Source organism: Falco biarmicus, chromosome 6, assembly GCF_023638135.1.
Source record: "Falco biarmicus isolate bFalBia1 chromosome 6, bFalBia1.pri, whole genome shotgun sequence".
Classification (NCBI taxonomy): Eukaryota; Metazoa; Chordata; class Aves; order Falconiformes; family Falconidae; genus Falco; species Falco biarmicus.
In genome coordinates, this window is record NC_079293.1 from 79,393,649 (window position 1) to 79,406,582 (window position 12,934).

The window sequence follows — 12,934 nt, forward strand, 5'->3', positions numbered from 1 at the left end:
GAGGCAGATTTCTGTGTCTGGCCTTTCAGTTGTGAGCTGTATCTCTTTACCACATTGTAATAGCATGAAGTAGGGAAATTGCTTTGAAAAAGAGGTGCTTGGTGGAGCTTAAATACTGAGTAATTGTTACATGCAGCTTCAAGTCAGAGTTTGATTGCGTGCATGAGGGAACAAGCTGTGCTACTACAAAAGCTTGCTACCCTTGGTCCAAACCACATACTAACATACTTCTCCCATTTTTACACTGTAACCCCAATTTGATTTACACATAACCTTTTAAGGATAACTTTTAAGGTTATAGCAAAGGAAGCTCAAAAGTTCCTTACCCAGTGAATATCACATAAATCTTGCAGTCTCATGCAGCACAGCTAGCTTAGCCAGTACTGAGCAGGTGCAGGAAAAGACAGATTTGCAAGGTAACAAGGATAGTCAGGTTCCTGCTCCTTGGAGATGGAAAACTGAGTACAGGAGTTCAGAAAGTAGTCTACCACGGGTAACTCTTCAGTGGCCTTTCTCCAAAGGACCTACAGATGTGGTAAAGCAGTTAGTAATAAGGAATTATTAGGTCTGTGCTAGCTATATTTGAAGATACCTTTTTTTTTTTTTAAACAAAATAGCACCCTCATTTTATTGCTATGACAACTGTGGAGTCACACAGTCATAATTACGTTACAGTCCAGTCCCTTGGAAATGTTGTTTGTCTAGAAAAAGAGATGAGTCTGGAAGAAGTGCTCTGCTCTGGGGAAAGTGGGTGTCATTAGAAAAAAATATTAAAGAAAGAGTGGCTGATGCTCTGGCAGCTCTAACTGATGAGCATTTAGGTTCAGCTTTGGCTCCTGCTGAATTCACTATCGGTTTTAGTAGGGATGGACTTCAAAGCAGGGATCTTTTTCCTGAAATCAGAACTGCTGCTTGGTCTCTTATTATTTCCAGGACTGTGGAACAGTTGCATGGTGTCTTATACCAAGATACAAGAAGTGTTCAAATAAACACTACAGATGTTTTCAAAGGTACTGCTTTGTAATGTGTGAAAGGCAGTAAGTGATCATTTGAGTAACTTGTAAAAAACAGGTGGGGCAAAATTACGCTCTTTTTATGGGTAGCTTGGACTTGCGTGCTTGGCTGACATCGAGTTTCTAATACAAAATTTAGTGCAGCCATGTAAAATGGGAAGACTAGGAGAACGATTATGCAAAAAATACTATATTTGTAATTAGTTTAGTTCCTAATTATAGGTAACCGAATAATTTTGTGTGACCTTCTAAAATAAGTTGATTTTTTTTCTTAAATTATGCTTACATTTTCTTGTAAATAACACAGTGTGCAAAATTTTAAATGCAGTAAAGGGAGCAGCAAAGCTCCCAGTATCTTCTTAAAAAAGTTGATCTACTTAGTACCTATCTACAAACCTATGGTTTTGCCTTGTATTTAGTCCCTGAGGAAACAAAGCTTATGCAATGACTCTGTTCATGTATTTTTTGTCAGTCTGTTTGCTATAAACCACATCTGATAGGACTGAAGTTTGAAAGTTGCCCTGCTTTTACAAACCTTATAAAAAAATAGCAGCTGGAGGAGGAGAGAGACTTATTGCAGTTTCCAGAGACAGGATTATGGTTCAAACTTGCCTTTTGATTTCTCTTTGGTCACCCAGCAGCCAGAAAGCAAAACCTGGGTGCTCGCTTGGCTGCTGGCAGCTCTGCAGCAGCTGGGGCACGTGCTGTATCTTCCAAGGTGCTGGGTGCTGGTGGGTGGGTGGTGTGGGAAGGAGGTGAGAGTCTTCAGCACATGCTTAGTGAGTGAGGGTGAAAACTGGGGGTACAGCAAGGGGCCCAGGAAGACCTCAGGTGTTGACTAAATGGGATGCTGGAGGGGGTGAGTGTTGTGGTGGGGGATGTCATGGTTTCTGGAGGCTAGAACTTCACACAGTTTTAGAGGAGATGCTGAGGTCTGGGGATGCAAGTCGTTTTAGATCCCATGTTTCCTTAATTCTGTTGCTGACAGCTTGGGGGATTTTTCACGTCCATTTTTAACCTGTTGTAGAGTCTGAGTATACACTACTTGTCATGTATTTTTAATGTTACAGTCACTTGTTGCAGGTACACAGTTTTGCTTATCTGGAAAGAATGGGTTTTATTTGCCTTGCTGACAAGCTAAAGCCATTCATTTTGCTGGGGGAATTAGGTTGCTGTGAGGGCAAGGGGAGCTAAATCCCCCACTGTCCTTCAGCTGACTGCTGGGGAGGAATGTGAAATGGGAGGACTAATCGGGTGTGCGCCAAGGGGAACCATATCAACAGGTCTTTTCTTCTCCAAAGTGCAGCTTTGTGTCCTTCAGCCACTTCAAAAGAATTTACTCCTGTTGTGCTGCCTGCCTGTAGAGGATACATTACCACAGCAGTTTAAGGTTCATATTCAATTTCATAACTACATGCATTTTCTCAGAAAACAGCTCCTCAGAAGTACATTTTCCCCCTCCATTGTTATTTTTGGTTTATTTGAAGCTTATTTATTATTAAGTTGAACTCCAGACAATGCTGCATGACCTAAGGAAATAACTCGTTTGTTTTCTTAGCGAACTAGTTAAAAGCTCTGTCTTACTTGCAAAGTCATCTTCTATCGATTTCAAAATTTTCTGGAAGTTTCAAAGCTCCTGAAACTACATGCTAAAGCTTCCTAACTGGCTGTTCCGATGATCCTGGCAACTCCCAACTCCACAGCTAGCTTTGCAAACATCCAGGAGACCTAGTTCCGAGACTAGCTTCTGCCATAGCTCAGAGAAGCTGGGGGATCGGTGCAGATGCAGCCTGCCCATGGTGACCAACTCTCCCGAGCTCAGGTTGTCTAGAAGAGTGGAGGTGGGCCTGCAGAATCCAGATGCGCTTCAGGGCACATGTGGTGGATTAAATTCTAGGTGAGGCTGTACTGGCGAAGTGTGCTGGACTGGTGCCTGCAGCTTGTGGGACAATTATGCCTTGTAAGGAAGCAGTGGGATTAGCAAAGAGATGACTCGGGATGAGCAGCAGTGAGTTAGGTCATTTGTTTTTAAATGACACAGAAACTTCAGAGGGGATGAATATTCACTGCAGAAGTCTGTTTCCCTTACTTCTTTGGCTCCCTTTCATCCTTTCAGTTCAGGAAAAATCATTAGATGAATGCAGAAACAACCAGCCCTGAGTAATGAAACCCACGTCTGATTTCAGAGGAATGTGCTTTTAGCAGTAGAATTTACATTTTTCAGATAAGGTTGGTATGCAGTTTAAAGAGACAAACCCATTTGCTATTGAAATACACAGGCTTGTGACTTTCAACTCTTCACTGACTTTTGCCATGGGTTTTAAATGCATTCATGCCAAGACATTATTAAGATAATGTCTTCAAGAGAATGTAATCGTTGAGAATTCTTCAATTTAAAATGAGAGGAGAAATCCCATGCAAATCGCGGATTATTAGAACTTTGAAAAAAGTGTGACCGAAGCAGACTGGTTAGAATTGTTAGTGCATAAATAGTTCAGTCCTGTGTCAAACCACTACCTTAAATTCATGTAGGCAGAAGTAGTTCAATCCTCGTCGCAGTGCTACCTACTCTTTTTCAGAAATCACAAGCATTTCTTTGATGGGTCAGAAGCATCCCAGTGATTATCTGGCTAGACACTTCAGTAAGAGTTTGAGCGCTCATTTTTGGCTCAGGATACCAGGCACTGTCACAAGCAATAAATTTGCCTGTCTGAGCCCTGCCAACTCTTGCTTAAACTCTTCCGACTTGTCAAGCAGCAGAACCTTTTAAATCATTTACAAGAAGGCAGCATAAGGCTGTTACTTATAAAAGCACCTGGACGATAGGGACAATGCATTTTGTTGTTTTCCCTCTGAACTCAACCCTTTACAGTCTCTTCAGTTTAACTCAATCTGGAATGGAACAAAGACCTGTAGCATTAATTATTTGTTTTGAAAGCCCTCACAGCCTACAATTTAGTTAGGATGGCTTAAGATATTGGAAAGTTCAAGCAGGGCATGCAGAGGTGATTTAACAAGGAGTGATGCAAAGTTTTGAACAGGTAAAGCACAAATTTAAACAGGACCACGTTTCTAACTGCTTCCATTAGTACTAAATCACATAGACTGTTCATATTATGGAATAAAATTATTTTTTGTATGTTACATTACACAAAAGGTAAACTTACTAAACTATTAAAATAGTTGTTTGGTGTAGGGGAAAGACATTTTGTCAGAATCAGCTGAAAGAAAAATAATACATCAAATCAGGGTGAAAATTAATTTGTCCTAGCACTAGAATATCAAAGTCCTGTTACCATTTGGGTTCTATCCTGTATGTACACAGCATGTCTATATGGATACTCCTTTTCCTTCTGTTTACTGTAGTAAAAATCATACACAATCTTGTCTTGTATCTTTAAATTACTCTTGCTCTTTCTGAGTCATGTTGCCCAAATTGGAGAAGCATGTTAATTAATGTCAAATGGGTTTCTTTAGGCTTGGGCCATCCTCCGTGAGTGGCAGCTTGAAGTTTTTAGTTTTACATCTTATATAGGTTTCTTAAAACAATTACATAATCCCTAAAGTTTCATTATCTTTTTGATTCTTCTGTTCTTCTTGGTCAGCTGGAAAGTACTTTGAGTCCTCATGCATCGGCTGATCCTCATCATTCAATCCAACTGTCGACCGGGCAGATCATGCTGTTCTCTTCTTGACTCAAAATCATCAAAGTCATTATATCTTACAATAATCATTTGACAGGCTTATTTGATTTTTGCTTGCTGTTTAACATACACATTTATTTTCACCTACTGATTAATGTAGTTGAAGGCTAAATCAATCATGGAAAGAGTCATACAATGGACTTGGTTATATTGTTATTGCTGCACCTGTGTTTTCACTGCTGCTAACAATTGATCTTACTATGTTAACCTACACAATACTGCTGTTAATCTATGATTAACCTTTAACGTTCCCTCCTTTTGTTTTATTGCATCCCTACAATCTCTATCTATGATCATATATATCTATATACTTGTCATTGACAATGATTTATCAATTTAGTACAGCAAGCAGTCATACATTGTACAATCACAAATACACATACAAACCCTATAATTATTAAACAGAGGATAACCACATTTTTTTTTTTTTAACCAGACTGATAGGTTAGGAAATCTGTATTAACCAGGCAAAAGTGTCTGAAAATCCCTATGATGTATCATCTTTTTGAACCTGTTGCATTGTGGAACTGACCTCCCGTATCTTAAGAACCTCAGTTAACAATTCTCCTGATCAGTTAGTGTACATGCAGCAACTAACATTCAAGACTGTTACCTCCCCCTTGTGAAGCTAACAACATATCCAGAGCTATTCGGTTTTGAATTATTAGAGAGCTCTGTAACTTATTTCTGTAATGTTAGTAATCCATGGGCTGTAAAATTTGTTAATTTTTCAGTCTCTCCAGATATATTCAGAATTGTTTTTTCTGATTCGCTCACTCTTAAACATGGTATTAACCATCTTATAAATGAATGAAAACCTGTTGGCCTTTCAATGAGAGGATTTAAGTTCTTTCAAATCTCCCCAAAAAGGTTCTATACCAAGTCTGTTTAGAAACAGTTTTTGGATAGATTTCCAAGTCTGATGACAGTACAAATTCCTCCCAATGTTGAAGGTAGAGCTTTATATGCCAAATTACCACAAAACTAAATGTTCTGGGGCTCTCCAACTCAATTTTAATCCTGTAGATATGACTGATGTATTTTGACAAGTTGTCCAATTTCCTACAAATGTATGATTTCTGCATAAAAAGCGATCCTACTCAGGAGGGTACACAGCGTGAGATGCAATGTACTTGGGAATAATCTCCTAGTTTTGGTAAAGAGATATCCCTTACCTGCTCTTCATACTGATCTGAAAAAGAAGTATTATACCAATATTTATGCCAATTAACTGTCTTAGGAAGGGGAATACCAATTAATTGAAACCCTTGATTGACTGTTTTTGTGAGAGAAACACAGATCCAACATTCAGTCAGGTTCAGATCTCTAGTGAAGGAGCATAGGAGAGACACATGCATGTTATGATGCCAGTCATCTTGACTGCCAAATTCATTGTCAGTTAAAAATGTTCTATTTTGCCAGTGTTTTAGGGGAGATGACATCCTACCACGGTGTGTGGGTAAGGATACAAGATCAGCCCGGTTCCAATTATGTACTATAATCCTAAATTGATAAGAAAAATGATAGTCATATAGATAGTATCAATGACGGCACCAATTTCCAGTGTTGTAAATTCCCCACATTTGATGGTCGTAACACCACGTTCCACTTCCCCACTGGGGATTCTGTGTGTGAATGTAGTATGTAAGTACAATGTTTGAAACACCATAGGCTGGCCAGTAGGGATTGGTCTGTTTGGATCTAGACCCAGTAGAACAGGTCCAAAAATCCCATTGATCTGTAAGATCAGTTCATACCCTGACACAGAATTGCAAAGAATCACCAACTGGATGAATAAGGTTTCCTTTTCTGGCCTGTGGATGGATGCTCTGAACAAAGAATTTCCCAGAGTGGATCTGAAAACCCCCAACTTGTCCCTCAAGAAAACAAGACACATCATTATATGCAACGTGAGCTTGATTGGTACTGGCATCTTGATACCAAAAGGCAGCGCGTACAAAAAGTGATGGACAAGTAACAAAAAACACAAACAAATTGCATAACAATAGTATCAAATTAACACAATACCATGTCATTCTTCAGTATCTTTGTGAATATGGGAATAATGAATCCAATTGTCCTTCACAGCGACTTTAACAGCGTAAAAAGAGGTTAACAGTACAGTGTATGGTCCTTCCCATTTAGGCTCAAACCTGTTTTTTGCCTTAAAGTTTTTAAGATACACCTTATCTCCAGGTTGAATTTTGTGGACTTGAATTTCAGGTGTCACACCTTGATACCAGTAAGCACAATTTTGCATTTGTGCAAAGGAATTTTGTAGATACAATAAATACTGTATCACTTGTTCATCTCTTTCCAAGAGACTAGGTTTTGCAGGAACATATGTTCCAGGAACTGCAAGAACTCTTCCAAAAAGGATTTCAGCCAAGGCGAGACCAAGGGGCTTTCGGGGTGGATTTTGTACATCCCATAGGACTAAATTCAAGGCTTTGGGCCATTTCAATGCTGTTTGTCTACAAACTTTAATTATTTTCTTTTTCAGGGTTCTATTCATTCTTTCTACCTGTCCAGATGATTCAGGGTGATACGAAGTATGGAGTTGACTCTTGATTGCTAATGTGTTATAAATTTGAAATAAGATAGCAGCTGTAAAGTGGGCCCCTCTATTGGAGTCAATTACTTCTGGCACCCTATATTTAGGAACTAATTTCCTTAACAAATTTTAGGCTACTGATTTCGAATAATTTTTCCAGGTGGGGAAAGCCTCTACCCATCCGGATATTTGATCTACAGTCACTAGCATGTAAGCATATCCCATGGATTTAGGCATTTCAGCATAAACAATTTGGATTTTTTGAAAAGGAAAGGTAGCAGGAGGTCTTTTACCTGGTGGTGCAGTAATACAAAGGGAGGCATATTGTTCACACAGCTTACAGCTCTCACAGACTCTTCGGGCTGCTGTGTAGACGACTGGTGTTGCCCAGAGGCGCTGTATTCTCCAAGTGAAGTTCTCTGAACCACTGGGTGTCTTTTTATGAAACCATCGGCTAAGCGGAAATAAATACCTCTTAGGAAGCAGTGGCTTTCTGTTTAATGTCCGTTGCGTGCCTTTTCGCTGAGCTCCGAGTAGTTCCCGTGTTGGTCTTTCTTCGATAGATTCGTACAGTTGACTTTTTTTCTGGTGTTCCAGTCCATTTTTCTTCTTGTAAAGTTAGCACCGTAGTAACAGTACTTTGTTTTGCTGCCGCTTGATCAGCCAGATGAATTCCTCTCGAGATTGCATCCGTTTTCCCCGTGTGTGCTTTTACATAAACTACGGCAATTTCCTTAGGTAATTGTATAGTCTCGAATAAGTCTTTGTTTTCCATGAGTGACAGTTTTTCCTGCAGAGGTTAAAAACCTGCGTTCTTTCCATAGAGCGCCTGTAGCATGGCACACCCCACAAGCGTATTTAGTCCATATAGATATTCACCCCCTCTTCTATAGCATATTTATTAGCGGCTTCTGTGAGGGCTACAACCTCCGCTCCCTGAGCTCCCATCAAGGCAGACAGAGGGATAGCTATTAAAACAATTACCTCTGTAGTAACAGCAAAACCAGTAAAACACCTTCCTTCTTCATAGTAAGAAGAGTCATTGGTCAAATGGTTTCTCTCTGGATTATGTAAAGGTAGATTTCTCAAATCATCTCTTGGTTTGCTGATAAAATTTACAATTTGCACACAATCGTGTTCATCAGCTTCTCCGTCTGTAGGTTGCGGTGACAAAGTTGCTGGATTTAAAGTTTTTTACCTTTCCAATTTCAAATTTTCAGCCAGTAAGAGCACTAATTCATATTGATGTGCCCTTTGCGGCGAAAGTGATTTTTCTGCATGTTGTTTTAATAAAATGTCAATCTTGTGAGGTACACAAAGAGTTAGTGCCTGTCCTAAGGCTATTGATCTGGATTGTCCCACCGTTTCTGCTGTTGTAGCTGTAGCTCTAACCCAGACAGGGGAACCTCTAACCACTGTGCTTAAGGAAGAAGAAAAGTAAGCGACTGCTCTCTCACGGGGCCCTAATCTTTGTACCAAAACTCCTTGGGCAGTATCTTTAGATTCATCACAGTATAATTTACAGGGTTTCGTATCACCCAGAAGTCCTAATGCTAGAGCATTTAACAAAGCGGCTTTTAAAGTTTTAAATGCTCGCTCTTTCGGGACCCCAACACAAGGGTTCAGCTTCCTCGTTTTGCGTAGCCTCACATAAAGGCTTTGCAATTTTACTAAAACTGGGAATCCACAGTCTATAAAATCCCACTTGTCCCAAAATTCCCTGTGATTGTTTTTTAGTGACAGGTCTGGGGAGTTTCTTGTATAATTTTAACTTGCTCAGGATCCACTTCCCTTTTTCCTGGGCTCAGAAGGAACCCAAAGTATTTTACTTGGATTTGACAAAATTGTAGCTCGGAAGGAGAAACGCAGTGACTTTATGCAGCTAATTGTTTACATAAATACCTCATGTCACAAATACACTCTGATTTAGTCCTACTTGTAATTCAAATCATCAATATATTGTACTAATTCAGATGCACAGGGAAATACTAAATCTCTTAAATAATTTTTCAAAATCTGGGAAAATATAGTGGGGGGACTTGTAAATCCTTGTGGTAATCGAGTCCAAGGCAATTGTTTGCCGTGCCGAGTAAATGCAAAAATCACCTGGCTCTCCTCAGCAATAGGAATACTAAAAAATGCTCCAGTCAAATCTAAAATGGTATAATATTGTCCCCAAGCAGGTATTTGAGTTAAAATCAGACTTTGATCTGGTACCACAGGATGGGAGGAAATTACATTTTCATTTACAGCATGTAAGTCTTGTGCAAATCGATACTCAAGATCTCCATCTTTATCTAATCTATGTTTACTCACAGGTAATACAGGAATATTACAAGGACTTCTACATTCTTTCAAAATCCCATTTTTCAAAAATTTTTCAATCTGTTTTCCAATACTTGGTATCGCTTCTGACACAATGGGATATTGTTTAATCAAGGGTGGAGTCCCTCCTTTTGTTTGGATCACCACTGGCTCGGCAGATTTTAATAATCCATCTTCATCTCCAGAGGTGCACTGTAACTCAGGAGGAATATCAATCAGTCCTTTGGGAATCCTTTCTTTTTTCTGGGTTTTGTTTTCTAATTTTATTAGGGAAGCTCAGCTCCCATCATTATGAATTGTATCCCTTTTTGTGTCAGTGATATACGTGTTCCAAACTCCTTTAACAGATCTCGTCCTAGCAAAGATACTGGCATTTCAGGGGATATTACACATTTTCCCCACACTAGTTTATTTCCCAAAACCACAGGCAGAGGTGGAGAAAGGTATAATTTCCTCCCAGCAATCACACCATCTGTTACTATGGTTTCAGTAGAAATTTGGGGTATTTCAAAATCGAGTCAAGATAAAGTAGCTCCAGTATCCACAAGAAGATTAACCAAAATGCCATTTACCTTTGCTGTGATGTGGCCATCGTAAACCAAAGTTTTAATCCTTCACTGTGAATGAGGTTGTGGTAGTCTGTTAGTTGGTGGTTCTCCTGTGGGGTTGACGGGTCGGAGAGGACAGTCCCACTGTATATGTCCTGAATTGCCACAATAAAAACACTTGGGAGTATTAGAATATGGTGAAACAAGGGGAGGGTGGCCTCTCCCTTTCTGACCTCTTCCCCTGAAACTATAGTTTTGTGTGATTGCTGTGGCTAACAGGGTATTTTCTTTCTTTCTCCTTCCTTTCCTACTTCTGTTTTATTTTTCAACCTTTCCTCCTCTTGTTTTTGTTTCTTCTCCGCGCGTCCATCATATACAAAGGATGCAATACTTAAAATCTTACTCAAACTTTCACCCTGCCATTCCAGCAAATGTTTCTTACTGGTATCAGGGGCAGATTGATCCACAAAAACACTGATGGTGAGAAGCTCTTCAAAGTTTATCTCGCGTCATTCCTCCATATTTTAATACAGTAGCTTTTAATTGGATCCAGTAATCACTGGGATGTTCATCCAATTTCTGTCTATATTCTAATACTTTAGTCCAATTTGTAACGCATTCCGCAGCCTGCCGAACTGCTTCAATTAATTGTTGAGTTGCAGTTCGATAAGCATTTATTCCACCAGTAATTGCAACATCCCAATTTGGATTTTAAATAGACCAGGGTTGTAATCCTTGAGCCTGTCCTTTTTGAGCAATTTCCTTGTCTTTTTGTAAAATTTTTTTCTCTTTCTTCAGCCTGAAATAATTCCCAGAGGAAAGTTTGGATGTCATTCCAATTAGGAAAATAATCTGTTATAATGTCAGATAACAATTGGGCGCATTTTTCTGCGTCATCTCATAGTCTTGGCATTTTTGCTTGCCAAGTTACTAAATCTCCCTGTGTCCAGGGCTCATGTCTTACCACAGCAGTGACTGAGGTTGCCCCTGCTCCTGCTTGAGGGTTTGGGATGTAATCCAACCGCACTGGCTACATTCCAACCCATCCTGGAGAAAATTCTGGCTCATCATCAGCCCTAGATGCTGATGGAGTTAGACATTCTCCATTAACAATTTGATTGTCTATATATCTCTTTCTTTATTGTGTCCAATTATACCAAATAGACCAATAATCAATATCTTGGCTTCCAGTATCCTCGAGGATATGAGCTGTAAAAGTTCCCTCGTGGAGCCATGCACCCACTGGCCCTCCTCCTCTAGTTCTAGTTAGGAATGGCCATTCCCCCAGCACAACATAATTAATCTCCGTTTCTGCAAACGCTGTGCCAGAGTAATTTTCTTCTAGTTCTCCAGAACCCCAGCCAGGGGCGTCCCCCTTTCAATGCCAGGTGTATTTCCCAGATTCTAAACCAGCTATAGCTTTTCCATCTGCAAGTTTATAAACACCAGAGCACCCGCTCAGTGAATCTGTCTGAATCAACCCGTGCCCAAGAACTCTGGACTCACCTGGTCCTTTGATTGCCAGCAGTTGAGTGTTGGTAACGGGTTTACCCTGAAGGATCACCAGCCTCAGATTGGAGTTCTCGTGTCCTAGAGTCCCATCTGGGCTGCCAAGTTCTGTTAATGAATTTCCACAAGTCGAATAGGTTTCTCTAGGCTTGTTTTAAGCACAACTCAGAGTTGGGCATCACCTCAATGAGTGGCAACTGGAAGTTTTTAATTTTACGTCTTTAAGGTTTCTTAAAACAATTACATAATCCCTAAAGTCCAATCATAAGAGTCCACCTAAAGTTTCATCATCTTTTTGATTCTTCTGTTCTTCTTGGTCAGCTGGAAAGTACTTTGAGTCCTCATGCATCGGCTGATCCTCATCATTCAATCCAACTGTCGACCGGGCAGATCATGCTGTTCTCTTCTTGACTCAAAATCATCAAAGTCATTATATCTTACAATAATCATTTGACAGGCTTATTTGATTATTACTGTTCAACATACACATTTATTTTCACCTACTGATGAACGTAGTTGAAGGCTAAATCAATCATGGAAAGAGTCATACAACGGACTTGGTTATGTTGTTACTGCTGTGCCTGTGTTTTCACTGCTGCTAACAATTGATCTTACTATTTTAACCTACACGATACTGCTGTTAATCTATGATTAACCCTTAACAAAGCATTTCCTTAAATACCTTGTATCATATAATATAACCTGTAGAAGGAAATGGAATACATAGCACCTATCCACTATATAATTTATACTTCTATTTGTGTGCATTTTTAGAAGAGGAAAGACATTTCTGAAGGAAGTTCTAGCGTATTTTGGGGACCGTCATTGCATGAAGGATTAAAATTTAATGATAAAGGAGAGAGGTAGAAATTTGCAGTAATCTCTGCGGAGAAGGCGGCATTATGGTTTATGCATTTGTTTTATCCTGTCTCACGCCCTTTTCCCTGGGATTTGCTTGAGGTCTGAGTTTTCATATGTAAATAGATTTGTCTTGTCTCCAGTGCTTTATGTGGTTACACAATAGGACTTTTTCCACTTACAATAGCCAGTCATTCAAAAAGTCCTTCTGTTTTTGTTGCAAATGTAGGACTGTTCTAGGCTTTCAATGTAACTTCTCATTGAGAATTACTCTTTTCCATGCTTTCAAATGCAGTTGTGTATGGACAGAATACATCCATCGGTATTAGAGAAGCAAAGCATATCTCACTATTACTGCAGACATTAATTAATTTGTAAGAGCATCTGCTTAAATGTGTGCTGACTATGGAAATCTACACTACA

At 39.6% G+C, this 12,934-nt stretch overlaps 1 protein-coding gene across 1 annotated transcript in view; it reads left to right on the forward strand.

Moving 5' to 3' along the window:
* FAM89A (family with sequence similarity 89 member A) overlaps window positions 1-12,934 on the forward strand; it is a 28,084-nt gene that overhangs the window by 6,789 nt on the left and 8,361 nt on the right. The window lies entirely within an intron of this gene.